This window comes from Ambystoma mexicanum, chromosome 9 (genome assembly GCF_040938575.1).
Source record: "Ambystoma mexicanum isolate Mex_15411 chromosome 9, UKY_AmexF1_1, whole genome shotgun sequence".
In the NCBI taxonomy this organism is placed as follows: Eukaryota; Metazoa; Chordata; class Amphibia; order Caudata; family Ambystomatidae; genus Ambystoma; species Ambystoma mexicanum.
Window position 1 is genome coordinate 30,458,588 of NC_090931.1, and position 26,624 is coordinate 30,485,211.

Sequence of the window (26,624 nt, forward strand, 5' to 3'; positions counted from 1 at the left end):
GATTTACCAGTACCGGTAAAATACCGGTACCGGTAAATCTTTACTGCCTCACTACGAGGTCCCCTTGCGGGTTGGGGGATTTAACGCCTGCTTTTTGCAGGCTTTAAAATCCAACCCGCTAAGGGACCTCGGAGCTAATTACGGCACCGCAAAATTGCGGTGCAGTAATTAGCGCCTTCCCCATTCCCATAGAGCCCTATGGGGCAGAAATGGGAATGGGGAAGGGCAATGGTGGAAAGGGGATTTACCGCCCCTCCAACCTTGGAATGGGGCGGTAAATCCCCTTTCCACCAAGGCGGTGCCAGTATTTTACCGGCATGAGCCGTGGCGCTAATAGCGCCATGGCTCACCGCCTACCGTGTAATGAGGCCCTAGGACTCGCACCCACATAAGAGGTTGCAAACAAGAGGGTACAAGAACCCTGGAACTGACCGAGGGAATCCTACACGTGATAGCAAACTCTGCCAAGTTGGTATGATGAAGAAACACAAACACAAGACGCATTCCCTTCTGAATCGCCCAGTGACATGTTATCTAAGGGAAAAGGGTCTCAGGAGCCCTAACAGGAATAGGCATACAGCGAGAAGAGCTCTAGGGGAAAGGAGCACAACCCTAGCCTTGGAATCTTGGATTATTTTGCATCACTTTATTTTCATTAAGACGGGGAACCTTTCTATTGGTTGGAGACACACAGAACACGTTTTACTTTGGGAAGAGACCATCCTTGCACAGTTACCTTAGATTATTAGTGTTAGGGATAGAAGTGGGTCCTTGGACACGACAGTGACAGACCTTTCTGCTTCTGGACAATTTCACTTGTTTCCTTTGAGGAAGGGAAACTCCACTTAGCTTTAGGGCGAGAGGGGCATTTTTTTCCAACCCTTTTTTTCATGAATAAAGGTTTAATACCCAAAACCATGCCACCGTTGTGTCCGAGCCTTACTTCTGCACCCTTGCACTCGCTTGCCCCAGGCTTTCTTTCATTAGGTTTCACAGTTGAACAACGCCAGCGGGAATGACTCCCTTCCCCTTTCACTTGGGATGGTCCACACCCCGTGTTCTCTGTCTCTCAGCTTGGACAGACATGGTTTACTCTCCTGCCAAGTACTGCCATGAAGGAGAGGGTCTTGCTCTCTTGCTGTCTTTTGTCGGGGTTCCCAGAGCCCTCTCTGATATTTAATGGTTTCTTTAATACTACTGTGCCAAGGGAGCTTCCCTCTGATGCTTTCTTCTTTGCACTCTGGGTCCCGGACCCCTCTCTGGTGGCTAATGGGTTTCTCACTCCCACTATGCCAAGGGAGGAATCTCCCTCAGCACAGCGGGAGTGAGAAACCCATTAGGGAATCCTCTGATGCTTATTTCGTGAAACCTTGGATCCCAAACCCTTCTCAGCTGGGTAATATGTTTCTCACTCCCACAGTGCCGAGGGAAATTCCCTCTTATGGTTATGTCTTGAATCTTCAGGACTCAGACTCTGTGGAGCCTTTCTTTGGCCCACCTGTCGGCGACAGTCTGCTTCTCCTGCTTCACTTCGGCAGCTCGCAGAAGCAAGTGCTCTGCAGGCTCAGCTCAGTTTAAGGGCTGCATTGCCCACCTCGCCTTGAAAGTCCTGCCACTGCATCGCTGCGGCCTGCTTGGCCTAACCGGTGGTGGAACTCCCAGGAACGCCTCCAGCTTCCTGCTCGCGTCTCTGATTCTCAGGTTCGTGCTCGTTCAAATCTCCCTGCCTGCAATGCTAGGATGGATCATGCCAGTGTCCTTGTCTGGGTGCAATGGGTGCAGCATGCCAGTGCCCTTGTCTGGGTGCAATCTCATGGAACAGCATGCCAGTGCCCTTGTCTGGGTGCAATGGGTGCAGCATGCCAGTGCCCTTGTCTGGGTGCAATCTCATGGAACAGCATGCCAGTGCCCTTGTCTGGGTGCAATCTCATGGAACAGCATGCCAGTGCCCTTGTCTGGGTGCAATCTCATGGAACAGCATGCCAGTGCCCTTGTCTGGGTGCAATCACATGGAACAGCATGCCAGTGCCCTTGTCTGGGTGCAATCTCATGGAACAGCATGCCAGTCCCCTTCTCTGGGTGCAATCTCATGGAACAGCATGCAAGTCCCCTTGTCTGGGTGCAATCTCATGGAACAGCATGCCAGTGCCCTTGTCTGGGTGCAATCGCATGGAACAGCATGCCAGTGCCCTTGTCTGGGTGCAATCTCATGGAACAGCATGCCAGTGCTCTTGTGTGACTGTAGTTTTAGGGTACATCCTGTCAATACCCTTTCATGACTGTGCAACTAGGGGCAAATTCATATAAACTAAAGCAAATTGAGAAAGCAGACAATGCACTTTTTCTATTTACATTAGTTTTAGAAATGTGCAGACCACCTTATTCTCAATGGTGACCTGCACATTCCAGTGGGACTGGTTGGAAGTGCAGATTATGTGCTGTCCAGCCCCTTTGCGTACATTAGTGGCAAGAATGCACTAAGTCGGTGAGTCCCTTCGATACAACATTTCAAATACATGTCTTCCTGACGCAGGATTCAATCAGGGAACACAGTTGGAGAAGTATTGTCCCTCGACTGAGGGCCCCCAGGGGTATGCTGGCACCCAAGATGGCACACAGGCCAGTGTTAGGCTTGGACCACCCCTCTAAGCTCAAAGCAGGTGTACTCAAAGAAGTGAACCAATCCATACCCCTCACTCAATTACCACTCATGAGTGCAGACACCCAGTGAAAGACCCACCCGCCCTGGCGGAGAAGGGGACGCATTGTACATGCAACCAAACCTAGTTGCTGAGTGTGAGTTGAAGAAGAAGGAGGGTCATGTGTGAAGAAGGCCAGAGAGTGAAGTGCACTGGAGAGAACAAGGCTGGAAAATCAGAGGAGATTGGAGGGGTGAAGCCGGGGAGAGCAGGAGGAACTGCTGTTAGCTGACAGTGTCAAGGAGGAGGTGATAATACTAGGAGCGGAGAGAGAGAGTGATCAGGAGGAAGAGCTGGTAGGAATAAGGTTTGAGGTTGAGGTGCAACCTCACTGGGTGGAATTGAACAGAACGAGGTGGTAGAAATTAAGGAGATGACCGAGGGCGTGGGAAAGGCAGGGAAGATGGTAGAGGAGGCGGTGGGGAGAGTTGAGCGGATGATAGATGGGAGAACATCAGAAGATAACTGCTTAAGGAGGAGGGGAGATACTATCTAAGCCCAGATGTGGAGAGGAAGTAATAAGATATAAGGTGCACTACAGACTGATATAACCCAAGGAGCAGGTGGTGGTTTAAACCTCTGTCGCTGGAAGCGACACTGAATAAGAAGCGCAGTCGGGGTGGGGGAGAGTGGTACAGAGGAGGGGGGAGCCAGTAGAGAAGGTGGAATGGCGAAGAGCCCTTCACTGCCACCTTCCTTATGGATCTGTTTGCAAGACAGATGCCGATGAAGGAAAAGAGACAGAGGGAGATTGGCCCAGAAAGAGGAAGAAGACTCACCTTATGACTTCAGAGAATACTACAGGAGTTTGCGGTATGAGTTGGAAGTGGCTAGGAGAAGGAAGAGCATAATAAGGCGGGAGAAAGTATGGATGGAGAATTCATTCTAAAGGCAAGGTACGGATGGACCATTTCAGATGAAGCCTTCCCTCCAGGGTTAGGGTACTAGTAGAGTATTCCCTCCAGGGGCAGGGTACAGATGGAGCCTTCCCTCCAGGGGCAGGGTACAGTAGAGTGTTTCTTCCAGTGGCTGGGTTCAGATGGAGCCTTCCCTCCAGGGTTAGAGTACTGGTAGAGTATTCCCTCCAGTGGCAGGGTATGGTAGAGTGTTTCCTCCAGTGGCGAGGTTCAGAAGGAGCCTTCCCTCCAGGGTCAGAGTACTGGTAGAGTATTCCCTCTAAGGGCAGGGTACAGATGTAGCCTTTCCTCATGTGTTATAGTACTGGTAGAGTATTCCCTCCAGGGGCAGGGTACAAATGGAGCCTTCCCTCCAGGGGCAGGGTACGGTAGAGTGATCCTACAGTGGCGCTGTTCAGATGGAGCCTTCCCTCCAGGGTTAGAGTACTGGTAGAGTATTTCCTCCATGGGCGGGGTACAGATGGAGCCTTCCCTCCAGAGGCAGGGTACGGTAGAGTTTTTCCTCCAGTGGCAGGGTTCAATGGCGCCTTCCTTCCAGGGTTAGAGTACTGGTATAGTATTCCCTCCAGGGGCAGGGTACAGATGGAGCGTTCCCTCCAGAGGCAGGGTATGGTAGAGTGTTTCCTACAGTGGCGCTGTTCAGATGGAGCCTTCCCGCCAGGGTTAGAATACTGGTAGAGTATTCCCTCCATGGGCAGGGTACAGATGGAGCCTTCCCTCCAGAGGCAGGGTCCGGTAGAGTTTTTCCTCCAGTGGCGGGGTTCGATGGAGCCTTCCCTCCAGGATTAGAGTACTGGTAGAGTATTCCCTCTATGGGTAGGTTACAGATGGATCCTTCCATCCAGGGGCTGGGTAAAGATGGAGTGTTCCCTCCAGTAGCAGGGTATTTCTGGAGCCTACCCTCCAAGGGCAGCGTAAAGATGGAGACGTCCCTCCAGTGGCGGGGTACAGATGGAGCCTTCCCTCCAGTGGCAGGGCATGGATAGAGCATTCCCTGTAGAGTATGGGTATACCTGGAGATTCCCCTCCAGTGGCTGGGTACGGTTGGCACATTCCCTTCAGTGGCGGGGAAAAGATGGAGCCTTCCCTCCAGGGGCAGGGTCTGGATAGAGTATTCCCTGTAGAGGACGGGTATACCTGGAGATTCCCCTCCAGTGGCTGGGTACGGATAGAGCATTCCCTGTAGAGGATGGGTATACCTGGAGATTCCCCTCTAGTGGCTGGGTATTGGTAGAGCATTCCCTGTAGAGGATGGGTATACCTGGAGATTCCCCTCCAGTGGCTGGGTACTGGTAGAGCATTCCCTGTAGAGCACGGGTATACATGGAGATTCCCCTCCAGTGGCTTGGTACTGGTAGAGCATAGCCTGTAGAGGACGGGTATACCTGGAGATTCCCCTCCAGTGGCTGGGTATGGGTGGCACATGCCCTTCAGTGGCAGTGTGAAGGCATCATGAAGACACAGAGAACAGATTCAATGTTCAAAACAAATTGATTTATTAAATTAAATGTCAGGATGGTAGAAGGTCTAAGCTGCCCTATGCGGAGGGGGGATTTCCCTACCTGAATGAAACTAAGGTACATCTGAGTCCAAGAGTTCAACTTAAGAATCTGTCTGTGTCAAAAACGTACCAACTTTCAACTAAAGCTAACCAACGTGTAGGGATGTCACTAGTCATCAAAGAAATTGTGATCAACCTAAAGTTCCGAACTTCTTCCAGCTTTTAACCTCTACTTCAACTCCCCGTCCCCAAGTTCAAAACATTTTCCCAAAATTCTCCAGATTGCCTTTCTCCAATTCAAGGCAACATAGTTCCAGACAATCCTCGGGGTTCCCTTCCCCAAGTTTCAAGCAACACAGTTCAAAAGAAATAGGTGTTTGGCCTCAAGTCAAAATGAATAATTCCTCAAGTCTCAGGGTCCCTTCCCCAAAACGTTAACTCGGCCACTTGTTCCTTGGCTTGTTTCACAATGTTCTTGATTTTCACAATTTAGGGCTCACTGGTCTAGGGGCAGTTGTCAGACCACACAGACCACCCATCACAGATCGCGCAACCAGGATTCCTGGACTGTGTAGTTCACACCCGGTCTTCTGGGTTGGTGTCACGATTACCTGAGTCTCTGCAGGAGCAATGGAGTCCCCCAGTTCTTTCTTTGGTTCTACACCACCCTTCCATTAGTGGGAAGTCTGACCTGCCAGAAGAGTGAATTGTTAGGGGTCAATTAAAAGGATAGCCACCCTTCGTCTCCCTCCTCAACCCACCTGGATATCTAAAGCACCCTAGTGCGTGTCTCACCTGTGTGTTTAATTTGGTGCGCCCTCCATCCTGCTCATGCAGGGGCTCTGTTTCTTGGGAGTTACTCTGGAGTTGCTGTCTTGGAGAACTGCCTTCAGCAGTTCGCTGCTTTAGTTCCAAGAGTTTGTGTTAACCAGTTACTGCACTGGGATTTCAGTTCAGGTAAGTTTGCAGATATGTTCAGGTAAGTAGAGTCTCAATGTTCGTAACTGCCCAGTTACCTCATGGGGATTATCCAAATCTGATGTCTCCGATCTGCCATGATGCTTGCTAAATTGTGTGCCAGTTCACAGCACTCGACTGCAGCAAAAGCGGTGAGCGGAGATGGCGAAAGAATACTAATGTCTTTTCTCTTTCTTTACAGGATACCAGAGGCGGGTAGAAGGTGCGCGAAATGATGAACATCGGTTTCTGCTGCAAGTGATGTTCGAGGTAAGTTTAAACGACCTGCTTTAAAGCATGCTGCGCAGAGATTTGCAGGCACGCGTAACTCACGGTGTGCTAACTGTTTTATTTCTCTCCTTCTTCTCCTTGCAGGGTTAATGAAGCTAGTGCTGACTCCGGTCGTGGGAAGGAATCGAATCGGGAAAGGCTGAAGACTGGAAACCAGGCGGCGGTAAGCATGTGCCCTCGAGCTTACAGGAAGCACACGAAGCATGGACTGCTCTCCGGGCTTGGCTTTTATAGGCAGTCACGCCCAAACACTAGACTGCATTGTAGCTTCCTGGATGCCAGGATGCCCCACAATGTCCATATTGGAGGGGCAGGAAGTGATGTCACAACCAGGAAACAAGTGTGCAGCTACCCCAAGTGATAGAAGTGTTTATTCTGAGTGACTGCTGTGAGTGTCTTGAATGCCAGGCTTTTACCCATGTGGCCCCTACCTGATCTCCCCACCTGCCTCCACTTGCCAGAAAAGGGGGTAAAGGTTTAAAGGAGACCCCGAGTCTAGTAATCATGACAGTTGGCCCCTGTATACAGAGTCGGATTCCCTTAGTCTCCTTTTACTGGCCTTTTGGTGTTTAGTTTTATCAGCATTGAATTTGTTCATACCATTCACTTGTGGGGCTCTAATTTCACGGCCCCACCGTCTTGTGATACTCTTTCAGGTTGCTTTCAAATGGGCACTTTCCCTTTTTCTGTTAATCACCATTTGCTTGACCCACACAGTTATCAAATTCAGGATGCAATTTATTTAATTTTGAATTTTTACTCCATTCAGTATTTCACTGTGCATAATTCGGCTTGATATCAAGTTGCTTATAGTTCAGTCTTAAATACGAATGAATTAAGCAGTTATCAAGACTTCTTATAGTTCGGTATTCAATATGCATAATGTAAGTCATTTATAAAGTTTCATAAAGTTCGGTATTCAATATGCATGGTTTAAGTTATTTTCAAAGTTTGTTAAAGTTCGGTACTCAATATGCATATGTGCAGCTTGCTAGAAGCACCCTGGCTTCAGAGAGGCTCTCCCCATCACTCACAGGACCCCTGCATTCCTCTTCTGCAGCTCTGGCTGCATCTTTTTTGCTTCCCAGACAGCAGGCCAGCTTCTGCGAGCCCTGCTCGCACATCAGGTGCCGTTAAGCACACGCCAGTATCTCCACTGCCTCTGGGTGGACGCAAACGACGGCCTCCCTCCTTGATCGCAGCTCCAGCTGCTTGATTCCCCAATATGGAGGCTCCTACACATGGGATGTCTGCCGGCATCTTGGATTTGCTCCACATGTCCTACCATGGCTGCCTCTAAACAGTTTGGGTCCCCTGCTGGTCTTACCCACACAGGCCTACCAGTTGCTCTCTATTACGATTTCTGACTCTCCATTTATACTCCTGCAACCCCTTGACAGGTTGCAGGTGTACAGACTCAATTGGGCTTGCCTAACCATAATTAGAGGGACATGACTGATCCTCATAGTACTCTACAGGGATCTTCTTGGTCCCAGTACTAGAGTGGTGAAATAGGTGTTTGGTGTTCACTACTCTTAGTCTCCTCTTCTTCGTCCCAATATTGTCAGGGATGAAATGTGGACAAAAGAGGGGAGCTGTCTTTCAGTAGCCTACAAGGGCTGGAGGAGGGTTAGGCTGGTTTTGAATAGGAAAAGGGGGATACCATGTCTGTCCTGTTGGTACCCCGCCCCCAAACCCCAAAGACCCTCCACCCAGGTGATCCTCCCTCGCTTATTCCCCCAAGATTCAGGATCCAAGATTGATGGCCTTTCTCGGGCCACCTGAACAAAGGATCCAGGGGGAAAAGGAGTGAGGATACCCTCAAGTTTCTCACACAGGGTATATCATGAGTATTTCCTCTAGTGGAAGGGTACAGATTGAACCTTCCCTCTAGAGTTAGGATGTTGGTAGATTGTTCCCTCCAGTCGTGGGTAGAGATGGAGCCTTCCCCCCAGCGGCAGGGTACGGTAGATTGTTCCCCCATTGGCAGGTTATTTATGGAGCCTTCCCTCTAGGGGCGGGGTGCAGATGGGGCCTTCTCTCCAGGGGCAGGGTACGGTAAAGTGTTCCCTCCAGTGGCAGGGTATCTATGGAGCCTACGCTCCAGGGGCAGAGTAGAGATGGAGGCTACCCTCCAGGGGTGGGGAACAGATGGAGCCTTCCCTCCAGGGGCAGGGTACTGGTAGAGCTTTCCCCTCCAGTGGCGGGTACAGATGGAGCCTACCCTCTGGGGGCGGGGTACTGGTAGAGCAGTCCCTTCAGTGGCTGGGTGCAGATGGAGCATTTCCCCTAGAGTTAGGATGTTGGTAGATTGTTCCCTCCAGTCGTGGGTAGAGATAGAGCCTTCCCCCGAGGGGCAGGGTACGGTAGATTGTTCCCCCATTGGCAGGTTATTTATGGAGTCTACCCTCCAGGGGCAGGGCACAGATGGAGCCTTCCTTTCAGGGACAGGGTACTTGTAGAGCTTTCCCCTCCAGTGGCGGGGTACAGATGGAGCCTTCCCTCCAGGGGCAGGGTACTGGTAGACCTTTCCCCTCCAGTGGCGGGGGACAGATGGAGCCTTCCCTCCAGGGGCAGGGTACTGTAGATTGTTCCCCCATTGGCAGTTTATTTATGGAGCCTTCCCTCCAGGGGCAGAGTAGAGATGGAGGCTTCCCTCCAGTCGCAGGGGACTGGTAGAGCAGTCCCTTCAGTGGCTGGGTACAGATGGATCATTCCCTGCAGGGGTAGGTTACAGGTGACGTCTTCCCTCCATGGTTAGTGTAATGGGAGAGTGTTCCCTCTAGTGGCATGGTACAGATGGAACCTTCACTCCAGTGGCAGGGTATTTATGGAGCATACCCTCTAGGGGCAGAGTAGAGATGGAGGCTTCCCTCCAGGGGCGGGTACAGATGCAGCCTGCCCCTGAGGAGCAGGGGTACTGGTAGTGATGGGTACAGATGTAGCCTTCCCTCCATGGGCAGGGTATGGCAGAGCCTCCCCTCCAGTGATGGGTACAGATGTAGCCTTCCCTCCATGGGCAGGGTATGGTAGAGTGTTCCCTCCATGGTGGGTACAGATGGAGCCTTCACTCCATGGGCAGTGTATGGTAGAGCCTCCCCTCCAGTGATGGGTACAGATGTAGCCTTCCCTCCATGGGCAGGGTTTGGTAGAGTGTTCCCTCCATGGTGGGTACAGATGTAGCCTTCCCTCCATGGGCAGGGTATGGTAGAGCCTCCCCTCCAGTGATGGGTACAGATGGAGCCTTCCCTCCATGGGCAGGATAAGGTAGAGTGTTCCCTCCATGGCGGGTACAGATGGAGCCTTCCCTCCAGTGGGGTATGGTAGAGTGTTCATTCCAGTGGTGGGCATAGATGGAACCTTCCCTCCATGGGCAGGGTATGGTAGAGTGTTCCCACCAGGGGCAAGGTATCTATGTAGCCTGCCTTCCAAGGGCAGGGTATAAATGGAACTTGCACTCTAGGGGAAGGGTACAGATTGAGCCTTCCATCCAGTGTTAGGGTACTGGTAGAGCCATCCCTCCAGTGGCGGGTGCAGATGTAGCCTTCCCTCCATGGGCAGAGTATGGGAGAGTGTTCCCTCCATGGCGGGTGCAGATGGATCCTTCCCCACAGGGTCAGGGTAAGGTAGAGTGCTCCTTCCAGTGGCAGAGCGTTTATGGAGGCTACTGTCACAGTTTCCTGAGGCGAGGACCTGAACCCTCGGAAGTCTTGGAAGCTGTGCTCCCCCTCCCCAGAGGAACTAGCCCAGCAGACTATTTATACACTCCGTGTGATCAGGGCCCCCAGGCAGGAGTGCTTCTGGACACACCCTCTCTGGAACTAATGTCAATGATATCACAGGATGAGATGGGACAATCGCAATATGCAGGTAAGGTAACAACAGTCTCAATACAGTCGCTACACAATGTCCTTACCTTTTACAATAGGCTCCGGGTGTCTTAAGAACTCCAGTAAATGATCCTGATGCCTGAGCTGTGGATAACCCTAACCCTAACCCTAACCCTAAATACCAAAGAATCATAAAATAAATAAATGAAGACAGCAGAATGCACAGGTCCGTGGCAGCGTGAAAAATCACAGTTGCGAGACATCTCCTGTATAAGCCTTGGAAGGGAATCGTGCAAAGCCGGGGAAAAGGAAGAAAGGACCCAATACAGCGTGATGTCACATGTCATGCAGGGAAGGTTACGTGAAGTCTAATGGTTACTGCAGCGTTGGAAATCACCCAGATGACACTGCAGCCCATATTGTGTTCTGCCCGGAACTCCCGGAGCCCATCGCAGTCATGGGCGTCCAACGACCCATAAGTGCGGCAGCGCTGTCCACATACTGTTCCTGCAATGCGCATATTAGAGTGGCGGTGGTCGGTGTGGTAACTAGGGGTAGGGTACAGATGGAGCCTTCCCTCCAGGGGTGGTGTAAAGATTGATCCTTCCCTACAAGGTTAGGGTACTTGTAGATTGTTCCCTCCAGTGGCGGGGTGCAAATGGAGCATTCCCTCCAGGGGCAGGATACTGGTAGAGCATTCCTTCCAATGGTGGAGTACAGATGAAGCCTTCCCTCCAGAGGCAGGTTGCTAGTAGAGCCTTCCTGTCCAGTGGCGGGGTACAGATGGAGCCTTCACTCCAGTGGTGGTGTGAGGAATTCGACCATCCGCCTAGGGAGTGTGCACTCGCCTGGGCTTTTTTGAAATTTTGTAATGAAATTGAATTTTGGGAGATCAATCTCCGGACAATGTGTGGTGCTAATCCACACACATTTTCCTATTCTCGCTGCACAACAAACACATAGTCACGTGTTTTCTGGGGGGACACAGCCTACAGGCGCAGTCCTCCTGTCATGTTCAGCTGGAATGGGACAGCCACGGGTACATCAAAGCATCTCAAGAAGGGGGAAGGCGAAAACGTCCTCCTGTGATGGCTAGCTTCATTAACTGACAAAGGTTCCATAGTTCTGCCCTATCCTTTGTCCGCCCTACTGGTGGCAGCGCATACTGATGAGAAGTTATTTGGTCACAGGACTGACAAAGGACAGGATACCCAACACCCTTTTGATATGCATCTGTGTCAACCTGTTGTCAGCTCCCGCCTCTTAGATTCAAAGGCAGTGAAATGTCATGTCGGGGACAACTGTTTACAGTGGTCATCCCCTCAGGGGAACCCCATTCCGGAAGGTAAGAATATGTGGTTTGGTGGCGACCATAAGTCTGGTCTGACCGCCGCATCAAGGGAGATGTGCCGCTTTTAATCAGGAAGCACAGAGAGCTCAATTAACCAGAGAGACACTTTGATCTACAAGAGACAGGAAGATGGGTGGGACTTAGTATTCCATGTTTTCACCCCATTACCTTTCCTGTTGCAACACACTCATTACCTCACACATAGCAGAGGATTGTTGGTGGGGACCCATGATTGGTTCGTTAAAGTGGGTTTAGCCTGCACCAATCACTGGGGCCCGTTTGGCTTTAAAAGAGGGTTGAGCCCCTCTTTTTGGCAGATGATCTGACAACTTCGAAAGGGGTAAGTAGAACGGCTCATTTGGACCCTGACTGAAGGTTCAGTCTGCCTTAAAGCTTCTGATATTGACGGAAGTCCAGGATTTCGAAGAGGGAAACAAGATCCTTCCCCTAAACATCTCCCAGGTAACAAAGGGAGATACTGACCTTAAAGGACCCGTCCAGCAGCTTCAGAACCAGTACCCAGCCAGAACACAGCATGCCCTGCTAGGTTCTGCCAGCAAGCTTCCTATGTGGGAAGTGCCAGAAAGTCTCTGAACCAAACCAAGGACAAGGCCATTGCCTGCAAACACTCTCCTCAGCTTTGGGCTGTCTGCCTTAAAGGACGACACAAGCCCAGCGAAGAAGGTAGGAGGAGTGCCACGACAACCATCAACCAGCGTCCAACTTTTTAGGACATTTTTTGAGACTGTCAAGTCCACGAACCACAACCGGCTGCACCACTGACTGTTGTCCCGCTGAAGTCACTAAAGCCATCCGAGACGCCTTGAACAGCATTCCAGATCTGCAAAACCAGCACTGAGAGAGCGATTCTTGACCCAGAGCCACTGTCTAGGCCAGCCTGCAGTCGTAGATCCAGCTTTGCTCGCGAAATGGCTGCCGCCTGATACCCGCAGTAGCCTCCCATCATGAACTCTGTCGCAGGAGATGCAAGCGTCCGGAAACCGACACTGGTGAACATCAAGAACTTCTAAGCACTAGGTACATTGTGTTTCTGTCCCCCTGGTCATTCTCCAAAGGCCCCTAATGACATTTACGACCGCTTTCTCCCTTTGTGCTGAAACCAAATAACCTTGAACAGTTAAGACTGATTGCTTTACTGACTCCCCCCCTGTCAGTATCCAGGGTGCACCCCTTTCCTTCTTTGAAACTGTCTGTCCTCTGCATTCCTTTACATGGTGGGCTGTATTTTGTAGTGTGCTAGAACTGTCTGTTGTAATAATGATAAATTAGATATGTTGATACAATGTTTACTGGACAGTCTCTTTTATCATTGGGTTCTAAGATTGCTGATGAGTTTACGGCGCATTTGTAGCACTCCTGCTGCCCCTTCGGGCCATCTTTAAAACTTGTGCAAGGTCCCCAGGCTCCCCTGACCCCCGCTTGCCTCCCCGTTCCCACCCCTCACCCTCTTCCTGGTTCCACTCCCTCCCACCTCCCGACCCGCCCATCCCGCTCCGATTGGTCCTTAGGACCGTGTGTGTTGGCCTAACGGCCTCGCTGAAGCCGTGTGCCCACCTTTGTTCAAAGATTGCTGGTGAGTTTATGGCACATTTGTAGCGCTCCTGCTGCCCCTCCGGGCCATTTTTAAAACATGTGCAAGGCCCCCAGATCCCCCTGTCCCCCGCTTGCCTCCCCATTTCCAACCCGCACCCTCTTCCTGGTTCCGCTCCCTCCCGCCTCCCGACCCGCCCATCCCGCTCCGATTGGTCCTTAGGACCGCGTGTGTTGGCATAATGGCCTCACTGAAGCCGTGTTCCCATCTTTGTTCAAAGATTGCTGGTGAGTTTACGGCGCATTTGTAGCGCTCCTGCTGCCCCTCCGGGCCATCTTTAAAACTTGTGCAAGGCCCCCAGGCCCCCCTGTCCCCTGCTTGCCTCCCCATTCCCACCCCGCACCCTCTTCCTGGTTCCGCTCCCTCCCGCCTCCCGACCCGCCCATCCCACTCCGATTGGTCCTTAGGACCGTGTGTGTTGGCCTAACGACCTTGCTGAAGCCGTGTGCCCATCTTTGTTCAAAGATTGCTGGTGAGTTTACGGCGCATTTGTAGCGCTCCTGCTGCCCCTCCGGGCCATCTTTAAAACTTGTGCAAGGCCCCTAGGCCCCCCTGTCCCCCGCTTGCCTCCCCGTTCCCACCCCGCACCCTCTTCCTGGTTCCGCTCCCTCCCGCCTCCCGACCCGCCCATCCCGCTCCGATTGGTCCAGCCAAGAGGATTCCCCTCCATTACCAGTTCTTCTAGGGCAGTCCTCTGCCCGGCAGCCCATCGGCTAAGGACCTAAGGCAAAGCACGACTCCTTCAGAGACAACTCCAGATTGTATCTGCAGGTATCCGCAGGAGAAGCAAGAAGCCAACAACAAGTAAGTGTGGCAAAGGCAGAGTCAGAAGCAATTACTTCCCACCATACCACTCAACCTAGAAACTAAACCATTCTAAAGTCTTCATATTGTGGTAGCATTACATCTAGGAGTGCGCATTTACAAACATGTCTGTGATATAGTTGCATTCATAAAACATGAAAATAACCGTTGACGCTAGAAGTGTGACTAATAGCCTCCCTGTGCAAAGTTAGATTTAGAATTGTGTCAAGTAGCGTCCCCTAGTTCACCTTGGAAATGTGCATAATATCCTTTCCATCCATAGTTGATTCTAGAAGTGTGCCCAAAATCCTCTCTATGGAAGTTGAATTTAGAAGTGCGCCCAATATCCTCTCTGTGAAAGTTGAATTTAGAAGTGCGCCCAATAGCCTCTCTGTGAAAGTTGAATTCAGAAGTGTGTCCAATAGCTTCTTTGTAAAAGTTGAATTTAGAAGTGTGCCCAATAGCCTCTATGGGAAAGTTGGTTCTAGAAGTGCGCCCAATATCCTCTCTGTGAAAAGTGGAATTCAGAAGTGCGCCAAATCGCCTCTCTATGAAAGTTGAATTTAAGAAGTGCACCCGATTGCTTCTATGTGTAAGTTGAACTTAGAAGTGTGCCCAAAATCCTCTCTGTGATAGTTGAATTTAGAAGTGCGCCCAATAGCCTCTATGTGCAAGTTGAATTCAGAAGTGTGCCCAACATCCTCTCTGTGTTAGTTGAATTTAGAAGTGCGCCCAATAGCCTCTCGGTAAAAGTTGAATTCAGAAGTGTGCCCAACATCCTCTCTGTGTTGGTTGAATTTGGAAATGTGCCTAATAGCTTCTATGTAAAAGTTGAATTTAGAAGTGTGCCCAATAGCTTCTATGTGAAAGTTGGTTCTAGAGGTGTGCCCAATATCCTCTCTGTGAAAAGTTGAAATTAGTAGTGTGCCCAATATCCTCTGTGAAAAGTTGAATTTTGAAGTGCTCCCAATAGCCTCTCTCTGAAAGTTAAATTTAAGAAGTGCACCCAATAGCTTCTATGTGAAAGTTGAATTTAGAAGTGTGCCCAATAGCCTCTCTGTAAAAGTTGAATTTAGAAGTGCGCCCGGATCCATCAGGGGGCACAGAGATGCACTGACGCATCTCCACTCGTCTCCTCCGAAGGGTGCCGTCATTGGGACTTAAGCCCCCCCAGATCTCCCCGGAGTGAAGTGCCGATCCCCACCGCAGCCTTCTAGCAATCTGGGGCACCTGAATACCCCAACTCCGGTCTCCTGACGTGGAGCCTTTGCCGCGGAGTGAGCTCTTGAAGACTGGAGGGAGAGCCCTGCCTCCTCCAGAGCCGCGGCTCCGCACGAACACAACGGAGAGCCGCGGCTCAGGTGAGGCCTGCAACTCCATCGGACAGCGTGGGGAGAGCGCCCCCCCCAACTGGACCGCAGAGGCCTCCCGAGCCCCACAGAGCCCAGGCAGGGTTACACGGCGCCTTGGGCTGTTTCCCTCCGTTGGGGCTGCATTCCGGAGCGGCACAAGGGCTCAGTGGCTTGCGCTGCTCCCACAGGCTTCCGCTTGTGGCGGATCCGGCGCAGGAGAGTACATCAGAGAGCTGGTTAGCTTCCGCAACACTTTCAGCCCCTGCCTCACCCAAGGGGCCAGCCCTCATCGGGGGCCATCAAGAGCAGAAGCCCCTGCCGGCGATTTGGAAGAGCAGACGTCCCCCCTAGGGGTGCCCACAGCAGTCCCCCCTCCCCCCCACCGCGGGCCCACCCTGGATCTAGCGGTTGATCGAGAGACGTGCCAAGGGAGCACGGGACCCCCCACGAGGTGAGAGGCTGCCCTAGAGTTCTAAACAACATTAGGGCTGAAGAGGGCCTGTCCCTGGATAATTGCTTTACGGTCACCGCCTGACCCCACATCACTGTATACTCCCCCCCAGGGCCTGCCCGAGCAGAGGTGACTGAACCCAACGCTGGGACAGGGGGGAACAGGCCCCCCCTGGCTTTGAACTGAAGAAACGGCCCGAAAACCCCCCCACCCTAACAGTGAGCAAAGGGCCTGGGCCGCAGGTAGGCAGGACCTCTTTTAAGTTGTATTGCGGCCCAGCGGCGGTGCCCATTGGGCTTGGGGCTTTTAGGGGTGGACCCCGTTGAGTGGTGATGGTCCGGGGGGAGGCCTATGAACTGGAAAGAATCCCTGCAGAGATTCTGACGCTTGCCCCTGGCTCCCCGACTCTCCCTGAGATGGCGGCCTCGAAGCATCAAGAACTAACACACACTAGCACGGTCACCAAGGGCATGGCTGCCCTCCTGGAGGAGATCAGAGGCTTCAGGGCGGACATAGCGCTACGACTGGACACCTTGGACAAAAAAGTGGACAACATAGATGACAGGGTTCAAGCGCTGGAAAACAATACGCCCTCGAATGATATCTTTGAGACGCAATTCGACATGCGCTTGGAGGAACTCGAGAGGAGGGAAGAGAAATGTTCCCTAAAACTTGACAGGGAACGTCGCTGTAACCTGTGCTTTTTAGGCTTCCCGGGGCGTGAGGGTGAAACGCAAGCAGACATTATAAAAGCTGTTAACGCGGTGGTGGGATCACTCTTTGAAGAGGCCAACACGAACGAACCAACTATTGATAGAGCCCATAGAGCAGGTGCAGCCAACAGAGGCCCGAGGTCCATTCTTGTACGAGTCCACTACTTTGCAGAGAAAAGTAAGATTCTTGAACTAGCCCGCAAGAAAGGCCCAGTGGACTGGGAGGGGGCCCGATATTCGCAGGGTGTCGGGGAGCTCCTGGATGATCCGAACATGGAAATGGGCGAGCAGGAACGTGAGAGAACCCCAGCTGGCCCCAGGGGGACGAGGGCTCCGCAGGAAAGACGTAAAGTCAGAGGTCACAGGAAATTCAGAAGAGTAGCTCTGGCATCAGCCCAACACTTGAAGAGCCCCTGGGAGCTCGATGATAAAGCTTGTACTCGAATCTGTGAGTGGGGGTGCGATGCAATTGTTCATGGACTGGTAGAGAAAAGGGGTTGGGGGGGCTCGAGTTGTTGATTTTGAAGAGTTAAAGAGCCCGGAGGGGGGAGACAATGGTGGCCTGGATTGGCGACAAGATGAAGCTGCTAATCAACCAGGTGTTCAGGAGAGAGGGGGGGATGAAAAGTTGGGGTTTGTTCATTGGGGAATTAGTTGGGTCACGCCAGGTTTTCAGGTCTATTTTGCACCTATAGAATTGTTTCTGGGCATCAGCAGGGTGCGGAAGTACTGCGGGAGCAATGACATTTCGCGCTTCACGGAGGGAGCCATGAGCTTTTACCATCGCTTTGATGGATGATCTGCTCCAATTTTTGACAGTGGGGTCGTTAAATGTACGTGGGCTTAACTCACCTACAAAAAGGTTGTTGGTGGTGAGAGAATTTTCGAGGCTCCGGCTTCATTTCCTATTTGTACAAGAAACTCACTGGGTTCGGGGCAAGGAACCAAAGCTAAGAGCTAAAAACATTGATCAGGTGTATGTGGCGTCCTTCCAGGCTAAAAAACGTGGAGTGGCCCTACTGGTCTCTCCCGGGGCCCACTTCGTGGTCAAGGCTCAGAAGTCGGACCCAGAAGGACGATATATTATGGTCAAGGGGGAGGTGAGGGGCCGGCGGTTCACCCTGGTTTGTATATATGCTCCGAACGAAGCACAGGATAGCTTCTGGGAGGGGATGAAAGAGAAAATCATGGCTTTCTCCGAGGGCACCCTATTGGTGGGTGGGGATTTTAACATGGTTCTTTGCCCCGAGAGGGATAGGAAGTCAGTCAACCCGTGTCCAAACTTGCGACTTCATAAAAAACTGGCAGAAGCTTTCCAAGAAGTTAATGGGGAACTGGGCTTGAGTGATAGGCACCCCATTAAGCAGGGCCGAGACCCCAACTTTACCTTTTACTCGAAGCCACATGCTACATTCTCCCGTTTCGATTACATTCTGGTTGACTCCACGCTTCGGGGTGAGGTCACGGACTCGGGAGTGGAGATTGTCCCTTGGTCGGACCACGACTTGGTTAGAATAAAAATGGGTATTCCTCCTGCCCCTGCATCCCGGTCCCAGTGGAGGTGCAACAACCTCCTTCTGCACGACAAGGAAGTACGCCAATCCCTTTTAGAAGCCATAAAAGATTACTTCTCTGTCAACGACAATGGGGAGGTTGGCGTCATGGGAGTTTGGGAGGCATTCAAGGCAACCATTAGGGGCATCCTTATCGAGATAGGTTCTAGAAAAAAGAGGGAGAGGGGCCACTAGGAGAAACTACTGAGGGAAAAGATAGATACTATCCAACCGGGGGGAAACTGAAAACACAGATGTTTCCCGGACAATGGGAGGATCTACAAAGATTGCGCTATAAGTTGGCAGACCTCCAGGTGGGACAAATGGAAAGGAAGCTGTCTTTCCTGAAACAGAAATACATGGAAAAAGGGGAAAAAGTGGATAAGATATTGGCTTGGAGGCTTTGCGAGCTTAGAAATAGTAGGAGGGTGAATTCCATTCGCACCCCGGAAGGGGAATCGACCGTGAGAGACAGTAAGATAGCTGAGCGATTCAGACAATATTATGAATGGCTGTATTGCTCGGAGTACGCAGCAGACGGGACCGAAATAGACAGCTTCCTGGACTCCCTCCCGATTCCGGGCCTCTCTCCCGACAAGGCAGAAACACTAGAACTTCCCGTAACCCCACAAGAGATAATAGACACCATATCCTCTTTGAAGAGCGGAACAGCCCCGGGGGATGATGGGTATACTGTTAAATTTTACAAGACCTATCGGTCTACGTTGGCCCCGTTTATGGCCAAGATGTTTAACTCAGCACTGGAACTGGGCTCCCTCCCACCCACGATGATGTCCGCTCTGATAGTAGTACTCCCCAAAGAGGGGAAGGACCCCTCTCAGTGCCAATCATACCGCCCTATATCTCTCCTCAACGCCGATGTAAAGATTTTGGCCAAACTTTTAGTAAATAGACTGGCAAAACTCCTCCCTTCCCTAGTACATGGAGATCAAGTGGGCTTTATTCTGGGACACCAGGGATCAGACAACATACGAAAGACCCTGGATCTCATGCATGAGGCTTCAAGGCAGGGGGTGGAGGGCTATCTCCTTTCATTAGATTCGGAAAGGCCTTTGATCGTGTCGAGTGGCCTTATATGGGTAAAGTCCTCCGAAAAATGGGTCTGGGGGACAGCTTCTGTGGTTGGGTCTCAGCACTTTACAATGGTCCCTCAGAAAGAGTTTTGGTTAATGGCGGCACCTCGGACCCTCTGGCCCTATCTAGGGGCTCCCGCCAGGGCTATCCACTGTCACCCCTACTATACGATTTGGCAATGGAGCCCCTGGCTGTAGCGATTAGAGCTGACCAGGTAATCACAGGGATTAAATGTGACAACTGTGACTTTAAACTCTCCCTGTTCGCCGACGATATCCTGTGCTACCTGACCAACCTTCAGGACTCTCTACCCCGATTAATCGGACTAATAGACTACTATGGCACCTTTTCGGGGCTGAAGGTGAACACGTCCAAGTCTAGCATTATGCCCATGGGGCCCGGGGACCACGATATCGGGGGTAACTCCGAAATACTGGGAGTAAGAATAGAGCGGGTATCCACCAGGTATTTGGGCACCACCATTCCCTGGGATCTGTCACAACTCTATCAAGGTAACTTCCGGGTGATCTTGGCCAAGATAAGTAGCGATCTCAAACGATGGGCACCCCTTACACTCTCTTGGTTTGGGCGTATGGTCACGGTCAAAATGAATATCCTGCCCCGCCTACTTTACCTCTTTGTGGCCCTCCCGTGGTGATCCATGATGCCTTCTTTGAGGTACTGCAGGACCGAGTCCTTCAGTTCATTTGGGATGGTAAAAGAACAAGAGTCACATTTTCTAACTTGACTCTTCCTAAGTGTCATGGTGGATTTGGTCTCCCTGAATTTAGGCTATACTACAAAGCAGCCCAGCTCTGGGTGATGTTAGAGCACACAAGGGACGACCTGTGGACATACTGGACTTTCATTGAGGATGTCCACACCCACCCGAAAAAAGTCAGGGATCTATTATGGGCCCCCCTAAGGCCCTCCCCCCCATCTCAGAACACACCCCACCTTAGCGGCCCTCTGGGCAGTCTGGAAGGCAAACAAGGACAATAAGCTGCTGTCATCTTGGCCGTCCCCTTTAACTTCGCTGTGGGGCCCCCCCATCAATCTAGGCACCAGGGCTTTTGAGATACACAATCATGGTGAGACATGGGCCTGGAGGGGGTCGCTCAACTCTCTCCTGAGGAGGGCTTCAGAGAATACGACCAACTGACTGAGGCACTGGGTGACAACCCGCCCTCAGTCTTTGAATATTTGCGCTTGAAGGGAATCCTGACCCATCCTCGGTGGGCCGATAACTTCAAACGCCCCCTCACCCCTTTCGAAATTGTCCTAGCCAAAAGCGCCTCCCGGAAAGGCTCTATATCTAGGTTTTACAGCACTTTGATAATGGATAATCTGGAGGGTAGACATCCCTTCAAACGAATATGGGAAGAAAGGCTGAGCATGACGCTAGACGACCACACATGGAGGGCAATCTTTAAATCTATATTCACGGGTTCACTGTATACCGCTGCCATGGAACATAGCTTTAAGATACTACACTCATGGCATCGCCCTCCAGCCACCCTGTCCAAAATGTTTAAAGAGGTGTCCCCTTTTTGCCCCAGGATATGTCTACAACTGGGCACTTGGTTTCACATGTAGTGGGGATGCCCGGTTATTTAGGTGTACTGGTCAGAACTCCTCAGCTGGATTAAGGACATAGAGGGGTACTCACTGACACTACTTCCACTGGAAATCCTCCTGGGTACTCCTATGCCGGAGACAGAACATTGGGACCATGTTGCGGGCGGGGTGGCTAGCACTAGCCCAAAAATGGAAAAGTGTTTAAGCTCCATCCAAGGAGGAATGGCTTTGTAAACTTAGGTCGATCTTCACTTATGAAAAACTCACTGCAATAACAAATGATACCATGTCGGAATTTGTACAGGAATGGACCGCAGTGCTCCTTAACGATGACTGCATCTCTATGTGTTTGTAAAGTACGACCCATAACGCCTCCACTTCACACATCTCACCACCAACCCCAGGGACCTAGTTGGGCCCCCTACTTGCTGTGAACCGATCTGACCCCACTATGTCAAATTGTACGAATTGTACGACTAATAACACAATGATATTCGAATGTTCTCTCTGCAGCTTCTATAACCTGCATAGCCTCAAGACTTGGTATGTTGAAAAGTTGGGGGAGGTGGGTGGGGAGGGGGCGGGATGGGAGTAAAAGGCAAAAATACTGACATTTATGTTTCTTAAATGTATTGCTGGCAGGGATTGCTCGCGCACCCTCCCTTATATGTATGATGTCAATAAAAACAAAGTTAAAAAAAGAAGTGCGCCCAATAGCTTCTATGTGAAAGTTGAATTTAGAAGTGTGCCCAATAGCCTCTCTGTAAAAGTTGAACTTAGAAGTGTGCCCAAAATCCTCTCTGTGAAAGTTGAATTTAGAAGTCGCCCAATAGCCTCTCTGTGAAAAGTTGAATTAAGAAGTGTGCCCAATAGCTTCTATGTGAAAGTTGGTTCTAGAAGTGTGCCCAATATCCCCTCTGTGAAAAGTTGAAATTAGAAGTGTGACCAATATCCTCTGTGAAAAGTTGAATTTTGAAGTGCGCCCAATAGCCTCTTTGTGAAAGTTGAATTTTGAAGTGTGCCCAATAGCCTCTATGTTGAAGTTGAATTTAAGAAGTGCGCCCAATGGCTTCTATGTGAAAGTTGAATTTAGAATTGTGCCCAATAGCCTCTCTGCAAAAGTTGAACTTAGAATTGTGCCCCACATCCTCTCTGTGAAAGCTGAATTTTGAAATGTGCCCAATAGCCTCTCTTTGAAAGTTGAACTCAGAAGTGTGCCCAATAGCTTCTAGGTGACAGTTGAATTTAGAAGTGTGCCCAATAGCTTCTCTGTGAAAGTTGAATTTAGAAGTGTGCCCAATATCCTCTCTGCGAAAAGTTGAACTTAGAAGTGTGCCCAACATCCTCTCTGTGAAAGTTGAATTCAAGAAGTGTACCCAATAGTTTCTATGTGAAAGTTGAATTTAGAAGTGCGCCCAATAGCCTCTCTGTGAAAGTTGAATTTAAGAAGTGCACCCACTAGCTTCTAAGTGAAAGTTGAATTTAGAAGTGTGCCCATTAGCCTCTCTGTAAAAGTTGAATTTAGAAGTGTGCCCAATATCCTCTCTGTGAAAATTTGAATTTAAGAAGTGGGCCCAATAGCTTCTATGTGAAAGTTGAATTTAGAAGTGCGCCCAATGGCTTCTATGTGAAAGTTGAATTTAGAAGTGCGCCCAATATTCTCTCTGTGAAAGTTGAATTTAGAAGTGTGCCCAATATCCTCTCTGTGAAAAGTTGAATTTAAGAAGTGGGCCCAATAGCTTCTATGTAAAAGTTGAATTTAGAAGTGTGCCCAATAGCTTCTATGGGAAAGTTGGTTCTAGAAGTGTGCCCAATATCCTCTCTGTGAAAAGTTGAAATTAGAAGTGTGCCCAATATCCTCTGTGAAAAGTTGAATTTTGAAGTGCGCCTAATAGCCTCTCTGTGAAAGTTGAATTTTGAAGTGTGCCCAATATCCTCTGTGAAAAGTTGAATTTAGAAGTGTGCCCAATAGCCTCTATGTTGAAGTTTAATTTAAGAAGTGCGCCCAATGGCTTCTATGTGAAAGTTGAATTTAGAAGTGTGCCCAATAGCCTCTCTGTAAAAGTTGAACTTAGAAGTGTGCCCAAAATCCTCTCTGTGAAAGTTGAATTTAGAAGTCGCCCAATAGCCTCTCTGTGAAAAGTTGAATTAAGAAGTGTGCCCAATAGCTTCTATGTGAAAGTTGGTTCTAGAAGTGTGCCCAATATCCCCTCTGTGAAAAGTTGAAATTAGAAGTGTGACCAATATCCTCTGTGAAAAGTTGAATTTTGAAGTGCGCCCAATAGCCTCTTTGTGAAAGTTGAATTTTGAAGTGTGCCCAATATCCTCTGTGAAAAGTTGAATTTAGAAGTGTGCCCAATAGCCTCTATGTTGAAGTTGAATTTAAGAAGTGCGCCCAATGGCTTCTATGTGAAAGTTGAATTTAGAATTGTGCCCAATAGCCTCTCTGCAAAAGTTGAACTTAGAATTGTGCCCCACATCCTCTCTGTGAAAGCTGAATTTTGAAATGTGCCCAATAGCCTCTCTTTGAAAGTTGAACTCAGAAGTGTGCCCAATAGCTTCTAGGTGACAGTTGAATTTAGAAGTGTGCCCTATAGCTTCTCTGTGAAAGTTGAATTTAGAAGTGTGCCCAATATCCTCTCTGCGAAAAGTTGAACTTAGAAGTGTGCCCAACATCCTCTCTGTGAAAGTTGAATTCAAGAAGTGTACCCAATAGTTTCTATGTGAAAGTTGAATTTAGAAGTGCGCCCAATAGCCTCTCTGTGAAAGTTGAATTTAAGAAGTGCGCCCACTAGCTTCTAAGTGAAAGTTGAATTTAGAAGTGTGCCCATTAGCCTCTCTGTAAAAGTTGAATTTAGAAGTGTGCCCAATATCCTCTCTGTGAAAAGTTGAATTTAAGAAGTGGGCCCAATAGCTTCTATGTAAAAGTTGAAATTAGAAGTGCGCCCAATGGCTTCTATGTGAAAGTTGAATTTAGAAGTGCGCCCAATATTCTCTCTGTGAAAGTTGAATTTAGAAGTGTGCCCAATATCCTCTCTGTGAAAAGTTGAATTTAAGAAGTGGGCCCAATAGCTTCTATGTGAAAGTTGAATTTAGAAGTGCGCCCAATGGCTTCTATGTGAAAGTTGAATTTAGAAGTGCGCCCAATATTCTCTCTGTGAAAGTTGAATTTAGAAGTGTGCCCAATATCCTCTCTGTGAAAAGTTGAATTTAAGAAGTGTGCCCAATAGCTTCTATGTGAAAGTTGGTTCTAGAAGTGTGCCCAATATCCTCTCTGTGAAAAGTTGAAATTAGAAGTGTGCCCAATATCCTCTGTGAAAAGTTGAATTTTGAAGTGCGCCTAATAGCCTCTCTGTGAAAGTTGAATTTTGAAGTGTGCCCAATATCCTCTGTGAAAAGTTGAATTTAAAAGTGTGCCCAATAGCCTCTCTGTAAAAGTTGAACTTAGAAGTGTGCCCAACACCCTCTCTGTGAAAGCTGAATTTAGAAGTGTGCCCAATAGCTTCTATGTTAAAGTTGAATTTAGAAGTGCGCCCAATAGCTTTCATGTGAAGGTTGAATTTAGAAGTGCGCCCAATATCCTCTCTGCGAAAAGTTGAATTAAGAAGTGCGCCCAATATCCTCTCTGTGAAAGTTGAATTTAGAAGTGTGCCCAATATCCTCTCTGCTAAAAGTTGAACTTAGAAGTGTACCCAACATCCTCTCTGTGAAAGTTGAATTCAAGAAGGGTACCCAATAGTTTCTATGTGAAAGTTGAATTTAGAAGTGGGCCCAATAGCCTCTCTGTGAAAGTTGAATTTAGAAGTGTGCCCAATAGCTTCTATGTGAAAGTTGGTTCTAGAAGTGTGCCCAATATCCTCTCTGTGAAAAGTTGAAATTAGAAGTGTGCCCAATATCCTCTGTGAAAAGTTGAATTTTGAAGTGAGCCCAATAGCCTCTCTGTGAAAGTTGAATTTTGAAGTGTGCCCAATATCCTCTGTGAAAAGTTGAATTTAAAAGTGTGCCCAATAGCCTCTCTGTAAAAGTTGAACTTAGAAGTGTGCCCAACTCCCTCTCTGTGAAAGCTGAATTTAGAAGTGTGCCCAATAGCTTCTATGTTAAAGTTGAATTTAGAAGTGCGCCCAATAGCTTTCATGTGAAGGTTGAATTTAGAAGTGCGCCCAATATCATCTCTGTGAAAGTTGAATTTAGAAGTGTGCCCAATATCCTGTCTGCGAAAAGTTGAATTAAGAAGTGCGCGCAATATCCTCTCTGTGAAAGTTGAATTTAGAAGTGTGCCCAATATCCTCTCTGCGAAAAGTTGAATTAAGAAGTGCGCCCAATATCCTCTATGTGAAAGTTGAATTTAGAAGTGTGCCCAATATCCTCTCTGCGAAAAGTTGAACTTAGAAGTGTACCCAACATCCTCTCTGTGAAAGTTGAATTCAAGAAGGGTACCCAATAGTTTCTATGTGAAAGTTGAATTTAGAAGTGGGCCCAATAGCCTCTCTGTAAAAGTTGAATTTAGAAATGTGCCCAATAGCTTCTCTGTGAAAATTGAACTCAGAAGTGTGCCCAATTGCTTCTAGGTGAAAGTTGAATTTAGAAGTGTGCCCAATAGCTTCTATGTGAAAGTTGGTTCTAGAAGTGTGCCCAATATCCTCTCTGTGAAAAGTTGAAATTAGAAGTGTGCCCAATATCCTCTGTGAAAAGTTGAATTTTGAAGTGCGCCTAATAGCCTCTCTGTAAAAGTTGAACTTAGAAGTGTGCCCAACACCCTCTCTGTGAAAGCTGAATTTAGAAGTGTGCCCAATAGCTTCTATGTTAAAGTTGAATTTAGAAGTGCACCCAATAGCTTTCATGTGAAGGTTGAATTTAGAAGTACGCCCAATATCGTCTCTGCGAAAAGTTGAATTAAGAAGTGCGCCCAATATCTTCTCTGTGAAAGTTGAATTTAGAAGTGTTCCCAATATCCTCTCTGCTAAACGTTGAACTTAGAAGTGTACCCAACATGCTCTCTGTGAAAGTTGAATTCAAGAAGGGTACCCAATAGTTTCTATGTGAAAGTTGAATTTAGAAGTGGGCCCAATAGCCTCTCTGTGAAAGTTGAATTTAGAAGCGTGCCCAATAGCTTCTATGTGAAAGTTGGTTCTAGAAGTGTGCCCAATATCCTCTCTGTGAAAAGTTGAAATTAGAAGTGTGCCCAATATCCTCTGTGAAAAGTTGAATTTTGAAGTGCGCCCAATAGCCTCTCTGTGAAAGTTGAATTTTGTAGTGTGCCCAATATCCTCTGTGAAAAGTTGAATTTAAAAGTGTGCCCAATAGCCTCTCTGTAAAAGTTGAACTTAGAAGTGTGCCCAACTCCCTCTCTGTGAAAGCTGAATTTAGAAGTGTGCCCAATAGCTTCTATGTTAAAGTTGAATTTAGAAGTGCGCCCAATAGCTTTCATGTGAAGGTTGAATTTAGAAGTGCGCCCAATATCCTCTCTGTGAAAGTTGAATTTAGAAGTGTGCCCAATATCCTCTCTGCGAAAAGTTGAATTAAGAAGTGTGCCCAATATCCTCTCTGTGAAAGTTGAATTTAGAAGTGTGCCCAATATCCTCTCTGCGAAAAGTTGAATTAAGAAGTGCGCCCAATATCCTCTCTGTGAAAGTTGAATTTAGAAGTGTGCCCAATATCCTCTCTGCGAAAAGTTGAACTTAGAAGTTTACCCAACATCCTCTCTGTGAAAGTTGAATTCAAGAAGGGTACCCAATATCCTCTCTGCGAAAAGTTGAACTTAGAAGTGTACCCAACATCCTCTCTGTGAAAGTTGAATTCAAGAAGGGTACCCAATAGTTTCTATGTGAAAGTTGAATTTAGAAGTGGGCCCAATAGCCTCTCTGTAAAAGTTGAATTTAGAAATGTGCCCAATAGCTTCTCTGTGAAAATTGAACTCAGA